The sequence below is a fragment of the Hermetia illucens genome, chromosome 2 (assembly GCF_905115235.1).
Source record: "Hermetia illucens chromosome 2, iHerIll2.2.curated.20191125, whole genome shotgun sequence".
Taxonomy (NCBI): Eukaryota; Metazoa; Arthropoda; class Insecta; order Diptera; family Stratiomyidae; genus Hermetia; species Hermetia illucens.
In genome coordinates this window covers 184764630-184783616 of record NC_051850.1, presented here as the reverse complement: position 1 = coordinate 184783616, position 18987 = coordinate 184764630, and the positions used below count along the sequence as shown (strand labels likewise).

Below are 18987 nucleotides of genomic sequence, written 5' to 3'. Positions count from 1 at the left end.
GAGTGAATATTCTCAGATACATCTACGAAATTCAAGCTATGTCTAAGGAAGCTAGGAATGAATTCTAAAATATTATCCACGCACACATAAGTCTAGATCTATTGGATGTTGTTAATGTTAATTTGCTAAATATCTATGGAGCCTTGGCGCATAGGGCTCAAGGGATCATAAAGAATGGCCGGAGCCGATTTTGGCCCTAGTGTTCCCCTTGACTCTCCATTGTAAGCCAACAAACCATAAGTGGTGGTTTCATTATAGCTTGTTCAGATACACCCGAAATGGTGTAAGTTCCTTGGGCGATAAGTCCTAGTCAAGGACTTTAGCTACGTGTCTCACTTCCTAACCTGATCCAGTCGTAGACATAAGCATCTGCTTTCACAAACTGTGTAGAAACCATAAACCGCATTCCTCAAATAAAAACTTTGAACTCATTTCATGACTTCCATTGAGGAGAGAAAAAAGTCCAACATTTTCACCACAAGGACTCTATAATTTCACATCAAAACCCCATCAAGATAGTATCTTTGTAGCTTTCACAAAATCCCTAAACTTATACGCTCTATAAACTCCCCCACAAACTTGAGCAGACAAAACAACCGAACTATCTTCTCTTTATTTTGCCGAAGAAAAGCCAATCATAAATCGCTTAAAATCATCATCGTCATCATGACGATGTCCTTTTTCTTGACTAGCTTCATAGTTTGTAATCCAACCAATCCACCCAACTTAATCCATGTTCACAATCGAATCATCAAAAACACACACAGAAAATGGCAAAGCGATGAGAGGGAAAAAAAACTGAACGAGGCAACAAAGTACAAAACAACAAACAAACAAACAAACAAACAAATCTGGCAGTAATCTTCTTATTGACTTCACGAAATGTACAAAAATCTGCGAAACAAACTTTCCAGGCTGAAGGAGTGGAGACCAAGGATGACTATAAATTCAAACATTAAGCATTGCAAGCCCACCCTCCCACACCCTGCAAGGGCGCGACATGTCATGATCTTAGACGTACGAGGTAAGGGTGGGGTTGCTTATGATGTTTTCATAGCGTCGCACTGAGGACGAGAAACTTCCTCCAAACATGGATGCCACTAAAAATTACTAGTGATTTCGGCCTTTTTCTATCCCCCGTGCAAGGAAGCAAGAGGGAGGTGCGTCGGGACTCGAAAGTCGGTACACAAGTATGTACACAGAAAAATTATGGAAAAGTTCACCGGCGCCACAAATCTTTGCTCCTCCTCGACTTGCGGGGTTGGGTCCATACGTTTTCCTTTAGCCCGGACAGTCTCGGAAAGGAAGCCAAGCTGCTTTCTAAACTTTAGTAAATCTGCAAAGGATACCGGCTTGCTCCAGGGAAGACGTCTCCGATGACTTCCCTATGACACCGTGGATTAGTTGGTTGGATGGGTATAAACAAGGGGTGATTACCTTTTCCGAAAGTTTCGTTTTGAATGCATTGTTGGCTTGGCTATTGTTGTTTATGTCTCTAAATTTGGGAAGGACGAACAGGTCTCAAATGCGACAACATTTATATGTGTCTATAACCACAACAGATGGAGGAACAACTGTTCTGGGGAATAAATTGAAACTAATCGAAATATGGGGATATTCATATTTACAGGGACCACTTATGCTTCTTAATTTGGTTTGCAAACAAATTTACGACCCCCTTAAAAGTAAAAGCCCATTGAGGGTTGAAAATATGCGACAGACGCTCATATAACGCCTCACTATAAGGGGGCTTTACTTGCGCGAGGAAACGCCAACTCAGCTCTCTCTGTCAAACTACATAATCCTTTCAAATCACTCGATCTGACCCTCGCGATAAACCAGGACACCAAATAGTGAAAGCGGGCGATATGCTTTGTTATCAGCAATGGCCCAATAAACAGAAATCGCTTGTAACTTGACTTCTTTTCATTTTTATCCTTTTCATCGTAGTCGGTCTGTTTGCTGCTAGCCTGTCCCAGGAGAGCATTTGTGCGGTCATTATATAAACAGATTTGGACAATATTAAATGGAAACAACAGGAAATAAAAGATATATCCCCCGGGGAGGATAAGCACGCTCGAATTCCATTCTGTGTTACAGAGCTCACGAACTCCAACGAAAGGACGATGTGGGTTCAAAACAATATGGGGAAAAACACATGGAATATTGTCCAATGCGTCCACTAAGTGGATAATAAAGGCTTTATTAATGACATAAAAATACAACTTGTGTGACTTAATTTTTCAGCACTGGTGGGAACATGGTCGTTGTGTATTTATTAGTTGGTTATCTAGTTTCAATTATAGTTCACTTAGTGCAGGCAATAGGTGGAATTCTGATAGATTTAGAGTAGCCACGAATTCGAGAAAGGATCAAGTTTATTTGTCAGTGGTTGTTTTAATAAAACGAAGGAATCTACGTGAACCATGAAAGGGAATTTGGACAGAGACGCTGGAAGGGCATTTCAACACACCTACCAACAGCCCGCAAGGACAGGAAGGAGAGAAGTCAAGTTGGAACAATTGTAGCAAGATTTCTGAGCAAGGTCTGCTAGCATATGCATATTAAGATAGTAAGCGCTGTCCATAAATTCAAGAATTACAATACAGAGATCGTCGGAAGAACCCCCGGCAAACAGCAGCTGTTCAAGGTGCATACCAATGTCACAGCCCTAAAACCAGTCCTTGTAATAATCGGGACTTGAAGATATTCAATAATTGGCAGGGCACTATACTACTTCATTGTTTAAATAAAATCCTTTCTCCTATCATCCTTCCCGGAAGAAAACGGCCTCAAAAGAGGGCGACCACCACTCAAGCCTTTCTACCAGTAATCCCAGAAAAGTCAGAAGAGAATGCAGCTTTCCCTAGTCGATACTAAACGGCAACGCAATATGACAGGCTTCAGCAGAGAAAGGAATCTCTAAGATAGGCAAAGGTGAGGCAGCGTCTGATGAGTTGCCTCTGCCCTCAACGAAACCATCAGTATAAATTTTTTATCTCCAAAAATTTCGGAGACTCTACAAATAGGTGAACCTAGTTGTTGCAGACAATGGTGTCCTCGTCATCCGCTTTCACATCGCAATGGAAGTCAAACAAGTATCCCTGCGCTACTTGATATGTTGAATGCGCTGGACAACCGGACAACTGAAAACCATGAAATGGACACTATTCAGTTGGCAAGAAGTGTTTTCAGAACGCTGTCCATCAATTCGATATCCCTGTCTGAGGTCCTGGCCTATGTCATCGCTACATCTCAGGCAGGTTCTACCTCGTCTTCTTTTTATTTTTTCTTCTTTTCGACGAGCATAATAGACTGAAAATATCCAGGAATTCGTTAAATCAAAACCTAAGAAACACGGACTTCAGTTGTTCAACCCATATGTCAAGGGGAGGGGGGTCTATACAGTGGCTTACTAAGACGATCTTAATAAATAGGACGCAAGCGTTGGTTAAAAATTGTCTAAGAATTCTTACCACAATCTTTTGGCCAAGATAAATAGCAAATTATGGAAAAACTTAGGAGAAGAACCGATTACATTGTCAATTAGCTTTAGATATGGTAGATTTTACGGTGGCCTGCAAAAACAAAGACCTTAAATTAGAAACCAGCGGACTTCAAAATGTCGATGGCCCGCGCACCACACGACAAGAACGGTACTGATACAATTGGAAGGAAGTAGCAGAAGTTAGGTAGAAATTCCAAAGAGAGCACAGAACGGGTCCCCATGAAAAGCACCTGTGATCCTCAATGTTCCTTAGGACCCAAAGAGTACAAAAATGTGTCGTATATTCCGATGCATCAAGAGATTGATTTTTTGAACTTTTTCTAAATGAGAAATGCTGTTGACCTTAAATTTCCACCGTATTGGGAAGTATTTCCAGGGATAAGAGCACAGAAAAAAGCCACGTACAACGGATCACCTATATTAATCAGAAAATTCAAGGACCAAAGACAAGGTTTAATCTGGAAAAAAAGACCGTTGTGTGAAACCACGACCAAAGGACAACCTGCCTCTTAATATTTGTGATTTTGCTCAAATATGAGGTCTGAATTTTGATTGAGGATATGAGGAAGGCCAAAGTATCAAATTTGTTATAAACAACCAAGCAAGCTAGGACGAATTTGTTCTCAGGTCCTAATCACGGTCATAATACAATACCAAGTGAATGGTACTAGGAAAAGTGTCAAAGCCGCCTCTATGTCCTCATCCTATGAATCACTGTGTCCTCCACCGACGCAAGAACTAAGGGATCTGATAGACTGTGCAGAGTGAAGTGGGTTTGAAGTCCTAATAGGTTTCGATACGAACGCTTAACATTTCTGTTGGGGAACGAGTGTGTCCGATAATAGAAGAGGGAAGCGATTTGATTTTATCACTTCAGCCAGTCTCATGACTGAGAATGAAGGGTATGCCCTTCAGTTCATCAAATCAAGAAAAAGTTACCGAACAATCGGCCCTTCAAAGATGTTAGAATTAAAAATGAAAAACTGGGAGATTGTTGACAAAGTCCCACTCTCAGACCACCGTGTCTAAGAAATCAGTTTGACTATTGCAGGCGAATAGATTGCAATACAGAGATCGAACCCTAAGAAAACGGATACAAAAGTTGATGAACTTCTTAGGAATAAAATCTGGTTCTCTAAGGAACAAAAGATTATCAAAAATCTTGACTGACGGTTTCGTTCAGGGGAGAGGCAACCCATCAGATGCTGCTTCACCTCTGCCCTGACCGAAACACGACATGAGTGCGAATTATATTGAAGTGAAATCCGTCCTAAGTTCAAACCTAGACCAGGCCGAAGTGCATTTTTTTTGTTGAGGATGCTGGGAGTCCTATGTTCGCATCCATTGATGACGGACCGGACCACTTGGGAAGCAACTTACTATCTTGTGGTCCACGGACTCCTCTTTTTGGGTTAAACATCCCAGGGTGCTGGGAGTCTTGAGTCCGCACTCACTTGATGACGGACTGGACGTCATCAAGTGGATGCGGACTCAGGACTCCCAGCATTCTCAACAAAAAATCACTAAAGATTATTTTGGCGATAAAAGATCAACTGAGAACTGAAAACTGGAATTGCACACTTTTGGAGTGTTTTGAAGCGGCTTGTCATATTCTAGGCGGCAAATGCTGTAAGCGGATTTCCTGGAGGAACCGAGGACTATAGAAAATAACCAGACGATTTCTGCACTCCATTGCCATAGCTCGTGGTTAGCAGGGATTATTTGCCTGGGCCGCCATCAGCAGTATTTCCTCTTAATGGATCATTTTTAGTCCTTGTCCTGATATACAAGCGGTGCTGCCACTAGTGTTATTAGAATAATCAGTTTCATTTCTATTCGTATTGATACCACATTCGCCGCGCTGACAATGAGGTTGGAGTTAATTATTTTTCCTCTATTGGCCACGCTTTGACACTTGATGACTTAATATTTTTGAAAACTTGGATCCTAACCCTGAACAGTGGGGTCCATGGACCAGAAAAGAAAAAAAATTCTTTCCAATTGCTACGGTCTGCCAGCAAATTAATAGCGGACTCAGCACGTCCTTATATCCTGAAACAAAATTTAGATCAGCATCGGCCGGCTTAGGACTTACCAGCGGTTTTTAAGATGAATATAATTCATACCGATACAACTTATTTTTTATATATAATGAGGCAATTAATACCCAGTAACCACTTCGGTCACGCTGCTCCAAAGGCGGAGGTAAGGCAGTTCATGATGAGTTGCTTCTGCACTGGACGAAACCGCAACTTGTCTATAAGATCTAACCCATATTTTAGAATTTTAGAAATTAGAATCAATATGCAGATGCACTCGTATGTATCGAAAGTAATCTAAATCGCGTTGAATGGATCTCAAAACTTCAACCAAAATCAAATGACATAAGCATGTTCTGAAAATGCTTGAGTGAAGAGAACTGCATCACATCTTCTAGCAAACCCAAAAAGTGAGCCACTTCGGAGCTACATGGAGCGATGCAGGAGAGGCAGGTCCTCCGAAGTATTTTGGGGTCTAGAAATTGCACGGAATCTATAAGCCATAAAGTAATTTACAGTCAGCGAAGGAATAGCCGAAAAGACTGTGGTGAAAGGCCTTTTCCTCGAAGTGGACGAAAAGGATCCTGTCAAAAAGTTTATAGTAACAATATCTATCTATATATGCTCTATTTTCGCTGGAACGATGACGTATACCAGGAGGTGGAAAATCGGTTAAGAGTCACCAACTGGATGAACTGGAAGGCATTTCTGTCAGACTGGCAAACACAGACCGGGCGCCGGTTGTCACACCGTTGATGATGTCCTGCAAGCGAACCTTGTCAAGTTTATCTATATCCCACTGCTGAATCGAATTTTGTTTAAAATTAGGTAATTGGGAAGTGTTAAGGATCTTTCGAAGTAAACAAATTTTGAGTCATACAAGCGCTTCGAAGGCGACAGTTCATTAGTGTAAACCACTTAATATCAAAAAATCATATTTTCGTTACTGAAACAGAAATCTTGGTGACGCAGAATAATTTACTAACGAAACTACATTTAAACTGGAAATGACCCCTCCCCCTAACCTCGGGGCGACACAGTCAGTTGACATAAACTCCTGGTTGTGATGGTCACACAGAACTTGATTGAGGACTCAACTAGTTCAACACACCGATCACTGATTGTTAGCTTCGGTTAATAAGATCAGGCGTTTGACAGATCAAGAGAAGAAGAGAAGAGGATACTCTGTTAGACGAGAGCATGTAGTACAATAGGCCACTATCATCTGAATGCTCGCCGAGTATGCCTCCACCGTACCCTATACGCACCCCCACTCTTTAATATAAATATTAAGATTACAAGAAACATTAAGAGTAAAATTGTTATGTATTGACTGCGTCCTCAGTATGCATCACCTTAATGATCGACAGCATATATAGATAGATAGATAGATAGATAGATAGATATTTTTGCGAATGGTATACCGCGGGTGGAAGCAGCCAACATCTGGCAACCACTTTCGGTGAGACTGCTTCCAGGGCAGTGGTGGGCAGGTATCAACAAATTTGAGTTCAAGTCTTGGTGGGAGCAGGGTTCTTCACGTGCCATGTTGTTAGGGGCGAACAAAATAGAAGAAACAAAAAGAAAAAAAAATGGAAATAGAACCGCCTCTTGTTAGTAAATTTAAGAATAGGAGAATGTCTTGTACTTCACATGGACATTATGTTCATTTTTCCTTATTTGAAGAACCTCTGTTCTGGTCTGTCATAATGATTGCACCAGTTTAGCAGTTTAGCTGACCTACCTATTGCAGAAGTGCATTTTCGTATCGATGAAAAAGCTGACGATGCGGAAAGGAACGGAGATTAAATACCGCGAAAGGCTGGCTTCAAGTTGTTAGCCCGTGAAATTTAACAAGAGATCAGGTCCCTGAAAATTAGGTGGATTACAAAACTACTGTGAGGAGGCCTTAACTCTGAAAAAAGTATGCAAGGTATCAACAAAAATGTTATTGTTGCAGATTTTATTTGTCGTCCCACATCTCGGCAAGCTAACAAAGAGAGCTATTTCTCTGGTCCGGCTCACGAAGATCGTCCGTGGGGACGAGAATTTACCGGGTTTTCGGCCAGCTGTCACTCGGTTTTTGGGCACTAGGCTCTGTGTTGTTAGACTCGTTGTAGGTTAGATAACCCAAGTATGTTTCAATACGTTTTGTGACGACACTTGCAAGCACAATTGTGTCGAAGCCTGGCAGGAACAGGCAGGACAGGTGTTATGAGGTTAGACACAGGCACCATTTTCAAATGTTTGCGGATAGGTCGTGCTGTCAATTTTGCCATGTGAGCAAGACTTTAACGATATTTAGGGCTAGATGCCGTTGTTTTAAAAAAAAAAAATGTAGGTTAGATTGTGTATTAAAGCACGTGCTTATCAACGACTATCTTTTAAATGTTTGTTAAAAACTCACAATAATAACAATCAGGAATAGATCAAAGTTCATTTCACAGATGAGTCGTCTTATGGGATATCAATATCAATACAGGTGGTCTAAGAAAGGTGAAAGATTCCTACATGCTATTGAATGTCTCTTAAGGCAAAATTTCGACCAGTAGATTTATTACGCTAAAATCGTGGGACAATAATATAAATGTGGTCTCCTGAAATCTACTGAAAATATATGTGACAAAAGCAATAAATGATAGGTGCCTCAAGAAGACAAAAACCTCAACCATCGAAGTCGACTACCCGTGCACAAAAATGGGATCAGCGGAATGACTTTTCTATTTTCCAAACCCTAAATCAATGCAAAGTGTTTGGATTTCAATTGAGCCGTGCTGAGAAATTTAAACACAAAAAACTAGCTCACTCTTTGGCGAAAAGGATACAGCGATATCACCAGCGTATCGACTAAACTCAGTATTCTGAAATAGCTCTGTTGATAGCTTTTACTATTTAAAATGATTTAGCCCCAGGAAAAATGAATTCTGTGGTAATCAAAGAAAGCTTGTCTTTAATTGGTCAGATTTTGTGTTTAAGAAATCTCATAATCTCCCGCATATCCAAAATAGGAGGTACCTTTTATTATATAAGGGAAACTGGAATTGCTAGACCTAAACACCTTACGAGGTACTTCGCACACGTCGTTTAGAGATTTAGAGTATGGCTACCGCCGGAAAGGAGGGGAGGTGAGAGGAGACCATCTCTGTCTGGATATTATAGTGAGCTGGGAGGTTTCGTCGGCCTATGTTGCTTGGAACTCAAATTCGAGCTCTAATTAAGATCAGTAGATACAAGTAGCTACTTTGGGTTTTTTCCACTCCAAGGTTTGATAAAGAGTGCTTTCTGCTGTCTAAAGAACATGAAATACAATTAACAAGGATATCTTTTATTAAATCCATGCATTGGATGGGGGGAAGGGTGATGCCAGTGAAAGTAGACAAAGCAAGAAAGGCAGCAACAAGTGTATCTACATTTCTTAATACTAGTTGAAATTACTTTGTATTCTCTTATGTAGAGTCCTCCTGATTCTATCCATAAAGATCCTTGATATGGGTTCTCGGCTGAGCACTTAAAAGCTTTCTTCCCTCGGATACCACCATGTTGTGGTGGAGTAGCTTTTAGTAGTAGGAGTTAAAGATTTCGACATTCCAAGTGGTTGGAAGTCAGGCAACTATAAGCAAGCAAATCACAGTCAAGGAGCCGATTTTGGAAGCCACACCAAATTCATTGCTCCCCACGGAAAAATCTGTGAAAGGCATGATCTTCACTTCTATGGAAAATTTGCATTTAGTCCTATGCAGCCAGGCAGAAAGGAAAATGCGACCGTTGTCATTTCGATGGAGGCTAGAGATCTGACTATAGCTAGCAAGCACGAGGAAGGTAGGTAGGTAGGTAGGTATCAGTGGCCGCTTCGAGGAGCCCAATTAGCGCTTTGGTGTGCCGTTTTGATGCCACAAACTCCTAAGACCGTGACTGTTGTTATAGGAACAGGGAAGCAGAGTCCAGCTGGCTCGGATCTTCAGAGCCAGCCCGTAGCATTCACGAAGGAAAGCAGCTCTCCGACCCTGCAGCTAAAAATCTCACTGAGGTCCCCAAAGAATGGTTTACCCAGTGTCCGCAGCCTGACTCTAGCCAGAGCTGGGCAATCGCAGAGAAAGCTTCGGCAATGCAAGTTATAGGGCAAGCCGAGCCTAGCGGCATGGTCCCCTATGGGCCAGTGCCCCGGGCAAATTCTCCTTGATTTGGCACAGCTTGTAAGCCTTCGCCATCTCAGGCCCGCGGCTGCTAGGTAGTGCGAGTAGACTCGGCCCCCAACAGCCGCCAGCGGAACACCGACTGTATTCCCCGAGGGACTGCCAAGAGCAGAGCCTTGCCTGGCCAATCCGTCAGCCCGCTCATTCCCCTCTATGTTCCTATGCCCGGGAATCCAGAGGAGAGTGACCTTGAGCGTGCCACCCAGACGGTTGAGCGCGTCTCTGCACTGCCTCACCAGCTGGGAAGATGTCGTCGTTAAGTACAAGGCCTTGATGGCCGCTTGACTGTCGGTCAGAATGGCTATGTTACGCTTCGAGCTCAAATCACGCTCCAGCCATCGACAGACTTCCAATATCGCCAGTACTTTCGCCTGGAATACACTGGCGAAACCTAGGAGACCATACGACTTGGATACACCGTGTGTATTCGAGAAAACCCCCGCGCCGACTCCATAGGCCATCTTTGATCCGTCTGTAAAAAATACCGTGAAATAGTCTTGCAACACGCCGCTGGTCTTCCACTTTGCCCTGATTGGAAGGTCCACAGCAAAGTTTCTCGTGAAGTTCAGCTTGCGTGTGACATAGTCCGTGGGGGATGCCGAGATTTCTCGGGGTATTTCATCTAAAATGTTGTTGTGGCCGTAGGACTTTGCTGCCCAGCATCCGGACTCACGTAGTCTGACGGTACTGCACGCTGCAACATATTTGATGTGGAGGTCTAGGGGGAGGAGATGCAGGAATACATTGAGAGCATCTGCCGGGCAAGACTGCAGAGCCCCCGTGGTACCTGCACACGCGGTTCTTTGAATCATATTAAGCTTCGTTCTATTGTATTTCTTCTTGAAAGAAAGCACGAGCAAACTTCTTCGAATTACGAAACAACCCGCTTCCCGAATCTATCAAAAGGATCGGTCGAGCTTCTTTCAAGCTAGTGCAATATTCCCGACTTCAACTCATCATTCGAATCTACGCAAACCTTGCCAGAAAGTGCGAGAACGAAACCTATTTTACGTTTCGAGATAGATTCTACAAAACTTCTTCAAGAGTAACGATGGGGAACCCTCTCTCGCCGTTTCACACTGAAAGTTTCATGTCATCAATCGAAAAAAAAAAACTGATTCGAGGGGAATAATGCCTAAAGTGTGGTTTAGGTATATGGACGACGTATCTGCGATTGTTAGAAGAGACGATATCGACATGGTCATGTCCTCTATAAACAAGACTCATCATAAAATTGAGTTTACATTAGGTAGAAAAGGATGGGGCCCTACCTTTCCTAGATCTGAATATCGTCAACTCTGGTAGGAAGCTGAAGTTCTCAATATACCGTAAGTTAATAGCAACGTAGAGAACGATACCAGCAACTTCACACCATGCATTTTCCCAAAAAGACTGCAGCCTGTAATTGCATGATTGGAATACGGCTTCAATAAGGAATGACAGCATATTATTGGCACCGCTCTTAAGAATGGGTATAATCTTCAGACTAATGAGAAGCTGATCGTTAGGAAAATCAAGCAACACAATCAGCATAGCGTAGCATAAGGAGGCCGCCACGAGGCGAATAAGTATCCCGTATTCCTTGTTCGCACTGATGAAGGGAACAAGTCATCAACATCATCATCAACGGCGCAACAACCGGTATCCGGTCTAGGCCTGCCTTAATAAGGAATTCCAGACAACCCGGTTTTGCGCCGAGGTCCACCAATTCGATATCCCTAAAAGCTGTCTGGCGTCCTGACCCACGCCATCGCTCCATCTTAGGCAGGGTCTGCCTCGTCTTCTTTTTCTACCATAGATATTGCCTTTATAGACTTTCCGGGTGAGATCATCCTCATCCATACGGATTAAGTGACCCGCCCACCGTAACCTATTGAGCCGGATTTTATCCACAACCGGACGGTCATGGTATCGCTCATAGATTTCGTCATTGTGTAGGCTACGGAATCGTCTATCCTCATGTAGGGGGCCAAAAATTCTTCGGAGGATTCTTCTCTCGAACGCGGCCAAGAGTTCGCAATTTTTCTTGCTAAGAACCCAAGTTTCCGAGGAATACATGAGGACTGGCAAGATCATAGTCTTGTACAGTAAGAGCTTTGACCCTATGGTGAGACGTTTCGAGCGGAACAGTCTTTGTAAGCTGAAATAGGCTCTGTTGGCTGACAACAACCGTGCGTGGATTTCGTAGCTGTTATCGGTTGTGATTTTCGACCCTAGATAGGAGAAATTGTCAAGGGTCTCAAAGTTGTATTCTCCTATCCTTATTCATCTTCGTGTTTGTGTTTGACCAGTGCGGTTTGATGTTGTTGGTTGATTCGTCTTCGGTGCTGACGTTACCACCATATATTTTGTCTTGCCTTCATTGATGTGTAGCCCAAGATATCGCGCCGATTACCGCCTGCTCGATCTGAATGAAGGCAGTTTGTACATCTCGGGTCGTTCTTCCCATGATGTCGATATCGTCAGCATAGGCCAGTAGTTGGGTGGACTTGAAGAGGATCGTACCTCTTGCATTTACCTCGGCATCACGGATCACTTTCTCGAGGGCCAGGTTAAAGAGAACGCATGATAGGGCATCCCCTTGTCGTAGACCGTTGTTGATGTCGAATGGTCTTGAGAGTGATCCTGCTGCTTTTATTTGGCCTCGCACATTGGTCAGGGTCAGCCTAGTCAGTCTTATTAATTTCGTCGGGATACCGAATTCTCTCATGGCCGTGTACAGTTTTACCCTGGCTATGCTATCATAGGCAGCTTTAAAGTCGATGAACAGATGGTGCAACTGTTGTCCATATTCCAACAGTTTTACCATCGCTTGCCGCAGAGAGAAAATCTGATCTGTTGCTGATTTGCCTGGAGTGAAGCCTCCCTTTTTATGTATGAGACAGATAATGCCTCGTTGCCAATCGTCAGGCATTGATTCGCTGTCCCATACCTTGAGCGCAAGTTGATGAACCACTTGGTGTAACTGGTCGCCTCCATATTTAACCAATTCGGCTGTAACAAGTGGTTCCCGAAATATCAGTATTTGCAAGACCAATCGATTAACATATCGCATAGGAAAAACAAGTTTTTATTATTTCAAAAAATTTAATCTCTAGAAGCACCGCGTAATTACACTCAGACAAAAAATTGTAGTTTGTGGAAAACTACCGCTTGTTTATTAATTTTAGGTTGCAGTAGTAGATGAAAATCTAATCTCCAAGCCCGGGGTGTTTATCCAGTAACCAGAAAGTAGAAGACGAAGACTCGGCAGAAGAAAACTTTTGTCTGTCTATCTGTCCCTGGCAGGTTAAATTCTGATTGCCAAAATCCTCTCCTTCGCCCTTACCAGGAAGAGCGGAAGGGAAGGAAGCTGGCAATGTGATCCAATCAGTTCAATGCGGACATGTGAATATGGAAGCATATACGCCAGAGAGATTCCAGACGAAAACTGAAAAAGGCGCTTTGGACGAAGGAGAAGCTCCTTGGAAATAAGGACATGGGTGTGACAACACCACTGGGAAGTGAAGATGGGGATAAACAACAACCGGAAATATACAACACGCCGTTAATTTGATGGACAATTTCAGGAAATCTGAATAAAACCACAGCGGTATTATTCACAAAAAGGAGGAAACTGAATTGCCTTCGCTTTGCAGAGAAGTGGGGTATAACCAGTCAAACCTGCAAAGAAATGAAATATCTAAGAGTTATTCTTGGTCAAAAGCTTCTTGGAAATAAACGCGTAAAGGTAAAATTGAAACGATCTCTCAAAGCTTATATGCTTTGCAAGTGGCCTTTGCCTTGTCATGGTGGTTTAGGCCGTATATTGTAATGCGGTTATGCATCGCAGTGTCGGGGAGTTAAGTCCGACAAAAGAGTTAAAATACTAGCCGCACTGCAAAGAACGGACTGTGTGGGTATCACCGGTGCCATGAGTACGGGGTAGCCAAAATTGCCTCACTCAATCCGCAGTCCTTAGATATCAAGACATAGATATAAAGGCCATTGAGCATTGGAAGAGTTATTGGGAGAATTGAATACAGTTCATAGAGGAAATTAGGACAAACGAAAGTAATGCGTGGCCAAATATACTGAGACCTTCGGCACCGATAGCTCAAAAACAGCATAGGTTTTAAGAACAGGAGTTTAGTTTTCGAATAAAGACGAGAACTAGGCTTTTCCATTGGGACAATAGGCAACGTTCTTTCAGGCTGAAATGTATGCCACCCTAAGAGCCGGACGATGATTAAAAGTCAGGCGCATTGCAACCTCGTCAAGCTGAACTGAGGGTATTGAGTGGTCCTTTCATCTCCTCAAAAATTGTTCAGAAATGTAAAAACCGACTAAACTCTCTATCTCTCTCTCTGTCTACGCAGGGAAACTTTCAAAAGTATTTTGTAAATTCTAACTGGTCATAACTTACTAGCTAGCCATTTGTCCAGAATATAAAATCAACAAGGTGATACCAGCCAATCCAATACACATCACAAGTTGTGCAAATTCGTACTAATGACGTTAAGAAATTTGATTAAAAATTAGAGGTGCGAGTTCCTGCTGGTAGTGCTGCCTTCATCGATGACTCGTTGGCAACAGATGGGCAACATAAAATCAACATATCTAAATCGAGACAAGACCGTCGACAATAAAATGGAAAAACAACATTGAAAAATTGAAGTTTGGGGAAACTTGTTTGCACTGATGAAGGGAACAAGTGTTTCCCGAAATATCGGTATTTGCAAGAATAAATACCCACACCAACGAAAAAGAAACAACAAGTTTTTATTACTTCAATTAATTAATCGTTGGAAACACCGCATATTTTCACTCTGATTAACATTGAAAAACTATGGCATCATGAATGTGACAAAAAACCACAAAGTTAAAAATGGAATGGAATTTTTGAAGAAATGTCCCTGACCTGTGTTGCTACCAGGTTGCCTCTTTCGCTTGCCGCTTCTACGAATTGTGCTTACTTCAGAGTATTCTCACCATAAAACTACTGATTTCTAAATAATTCAACACTCACACATTCTACAAAGTATAAAAGTGACAAATAAAAAATCTAAGTGGAGATTCAATTTGACAGTTATACTGTAAAATAAAGATCAAAATTGAAAATTTAATGGTAATAAACTTTTTTATATTCACTGATTGATAGGGAATTCATTTCTTCCATTATTGAAGGAAAATCCCTTAGTGATTTTCATGGAATTTTTTTTATTATATATTTGCGACTTTTGGCAATTTTGAAAGTTTGTAAGGCTCCAATATTATTTAATATATTTAATAAGATAAATAAATGTTTTTATTTATTTATTTCTTTTTTTTGTTAAGAATTGATTTGTCAAAATCTGAGGCAAAATTGAACTGAACTGCCAAAATGAATCACACTGGAAAGGAAAATCTTTTAAATCCACCAAAAAAAAATTCACTAATGTGGGGAATGATTGCTAGTATTAGTAAATATCTATTAAGTGTGAGGTTAATGAAGATGTATTTATCTGTTTCTGAGATTTGTCGGTATCGTATGTGGACTAAGTGGAACTACCGCGCGGTCATTCACTCTTACAAAAGATTACAATAATCATTTTTTACTACAACAGGACACTTATCGACTATTGATTATAATTTCGCTATTGCCACATATATTTGGAAAATTTCACTTATTCTAACACTACTTTTTTAGTATTTTCTAGTTTCTATGACTAAGTGTATATATTTCTGTTGATCACCCCACATAAATCACTTTTAAATTCAATCAGAAAAATAATATTAATATTAATTAATTACTGACCACTAAACGTTAATATAATTGATTTTAATAATAAAAATCTATGTCGATTGTTCCCCCTATAATTAACTACAAAGTAAAATTACAAGAATCGATAATGATTGTTAATTATTTGTTCTATTAATTGTAAACAATGTCTGCACACTATTCTAGGATATAATGTGGAATCGTACACTCCATATGAAATCTATAAAACAATTACAATTACAATATTCAATAAAATTTTGTTGTATTATCCGAAAAATTACAAAAAAATGGATTTTCTTGTTTTATATCTTTTTTTCTCAAAATTCATCATTTGAGTATCTGACCTTGTTGCGGTGGCGGCTGCTGATGTGTACGTTGGGGATGCTGTTGTTGAGCGATTTTCGTCCCATTCCAGCGCATATCCACGTTGACCACTGCTTTGTTAAATTCATTGAAATCTTTTGTGAAGTTTTCATTTTTCAGATTTTCACTAAAACTTATCTTCAGACATTCCACAATGTGTAATCACCGAAAATAAAAATCAAGCTTTCAACCACCCAAGTGAAACGGAAGATACCATTTTGGAATTGGTTCCAACCAAAATGAACGTTTGAAAATCGACAGGGGGAAATCATAAGGAACGAAAAACAAACCCATTTTCACTTACCACTACCAACCTAAATTTTCGCTTCCAGAATAGGACATCTAAGATTCAATGCATAAAAACAGTATGTACAATTGCACAAATTGCGACTCGATCATTCCTATCGGGCAGGAAAGTAGGAATCCCCTGAGAACTCTACGGAGCAGGATATATGATACTCCCTCTGCATTTACTACTAACTTAGTTGCTAAGAAACTAATTACTATTCAGCTAAGAATTTAACTTGTAACCATCTGACTCTTAAAAGTGTTCAATTAGTTAAGAATTAGTGAATGTAACAAATTTAACTTGAATCTAGTTGGATTCAATTGCATGAATTTAGATTGCGAGCGGAATTAATTAGGACGGATCGTATTCGTTTGCAACTTAATCACATTTTTTGGAAAAGTGGACTTATCAGTTAAGTTTGTATGCTTAGTTACATTTACGACATGAACAAGACAGAAATTAGGAAAAAGATAAAAAACGTGGAAAAGATATCTAAGCAGGGAACACATTCCGCAAAATTAATTTAAATATTCAAATATGCATAAAATATATTAAATGATATAAAATAATTTTTTTAAGTGCAAAGGTATATCTTCTCAATTTCCGTATCTCTATCTATCCGAGTGCAGGAGTAAATGCAAATATTAATATTTGGATTAAAGCAGCAAAACCAATAACCAAATCCTTCCATTATGGAATCAAAAATAAGAGTTAAATCTACGTAAAAATGATATTTTCATTGGTGGGAATGATAATGACTCAAAAATAATTACGAATAAATTGGTAAATACTATCAGAATTGACTTTACGAACTGAAAATTAAATTTACAAATTTTTGGTGGTTGCAAAGTAATCTGGACTAATTTGATGCATTCATATATGTAAGTTCATATGAGTAATCAGATAATGAAGTGGTGAAGGTTTACTCAGTAGCCGATTAACCAAGTGAATTCATTGGCCGGCAGTAAGGCGGGACAAAAAATAAATCCCGCGAAATACATTAATACCTTTTTAAGATACATGAGTTGCGAAACCCAGGACATTTCTATGAAACAAAGATATAAACACAAAGCGTCCTATCCAGATCCACTTGATATCAGACCTGACCAATTGGAGAGCAACTTACCCTCACTCCTTTTGGTCCACGGGCTCCCTCTTTTTAAAGGGAGAAACACTACTCTAAAGTTTTCGTCCAGAACAAAGGTAACTCGACAGACGCTGCCTCACCTTTGTCCTTAGTGCAGCATGGCCGAAGTGGTGAGGGAACAATCAACATCCGGGAACAATCAACATCCGGGAAACACTTCGATTACACTACTCCCAGCTCAGAGGCGCGGCAATGCCTGATTAGTTGTTTCTGCTCTGGAGGAAGCCGCAAGTTATAGCATTAACAAAGGTAGAAGCAAGTGGGTTTTCGTTGGTTCTAGAATATTATGGGCTTAAGCATGTACCTACCTAAGACCCATAAACCTGTCAACGAATTCCGGGAGCAGTTACACTCCTTCGAGAAGGAGAAGGAATACCTTCTCAGCAACGCTAAGATATACGGCTGTCCACTGTCTCCACTGAGAAAAAAAGGAGTGGTAACTGAAGAGGAGGGAACCAACGCACCTAAGCCTACATAATGGAAAAGTCAGAGAACAGAAACAGATTCTCTTGCATCTACTCAAGGGCAACGCGTAGCATTGGAAAATCAATGGCAGAAACAAACCTGACACCGATACCGGCAAGCAGGAAATAGAAGCTGAAACATATTTTACTCCTCCAAAAAACTAACTGCAAAAGAAAGTGAAGAGTGTGATCAACAAAATCGATTGGTCGGAATTGGGCCATGTCCACGTAGGACTTAGATACCAGGATCAGCGAACATATAAGGGAAGCAAGGGTTATACTCATCAAAGGCTGGATCTATACATAAAACAAAGGTTGAAATATACGACAGAAGCAACTATAGAAAAGTAATACCCACTTTTGACAAAGAAGGTAAAAAGTACTGTAGGATTTGTCAGAGATTAAAGAAGCTTTAAAAGATGGAAAATTTCAGGTGAGGTTGATATATAATAGTATCAACCACGATAGAAATTCCAAGCCGAGCCGTGGAACTCGGACCTGATGTAATGAAATTTAAAAAGAGCGAAACGTATCTAATTCATAATCTACGCTGTTTACTTCATCAAAGAATCGTCGTAGAAGAGTCGCGTAAAGGACCTGGCCCGGTGCAATACCAGAATTGTCAATTATTTGGTAACATGAGAACATAATGCAATCTACCCAGTGTTTGTGTCATCTGTGGGAATCTGCACGCAATAGCTACTTGTAAGAAAAATTAGGAGGAGATCAATGCTAAAAACTGTAGCAATTGTGATGGACCACACACAGCGAACTACAGAGGTTGCCCAGTCTATGCGGAAATTAAACAAAAATTGGAACCGGATCAACGAATTCAAGGCGCCGAAAGAAATACCACTCTCGCCACTACATCTGTAGCAAAAAGTTGTAAAAACATAGTTCAACAAGGCGTGAGCTATGCCAGCGTTGAGAAATCCGCACCTCAAAACCAAGAAAATACAAGCGCCCCAACCCACAATGTGAAAGGACTTCTCCTTACACTGACTCAAACGATGAACCAGTTTATGGTCCCGATGCAAAAGATGATCTAAGAAATGATGCGTAATCAAACCCAGATCTCACAGGGCCTTCTCGGAAGCCAATGAACCAAGCCCAAAATATGTCGCTGGAGTGCAAACGGCATCAGCCAGGATAAACTGGAAATATGACACTTCCAGTTTGCTAGCTCATCTTCTGGGAGATTACTCCGAAGACTATCCCCAATCAACTCTAAGCCAATTACTGGA

General features: G+C 40.9%; 1 protein-coding gene across 1 annotated transcript in view; it reads right to left on the bottom strand.

Moving 5' to 3' along the window:
- LOC119647856 (RNA-binding protein Musashi homolog Rbp6) overlaps positions 1–18987 on the bottom strand; it is a 1519969-nt gene that overhangs the window by 45944 nt on the left and 1455038 nt on the right. The window lies entirely within an intron of this gene.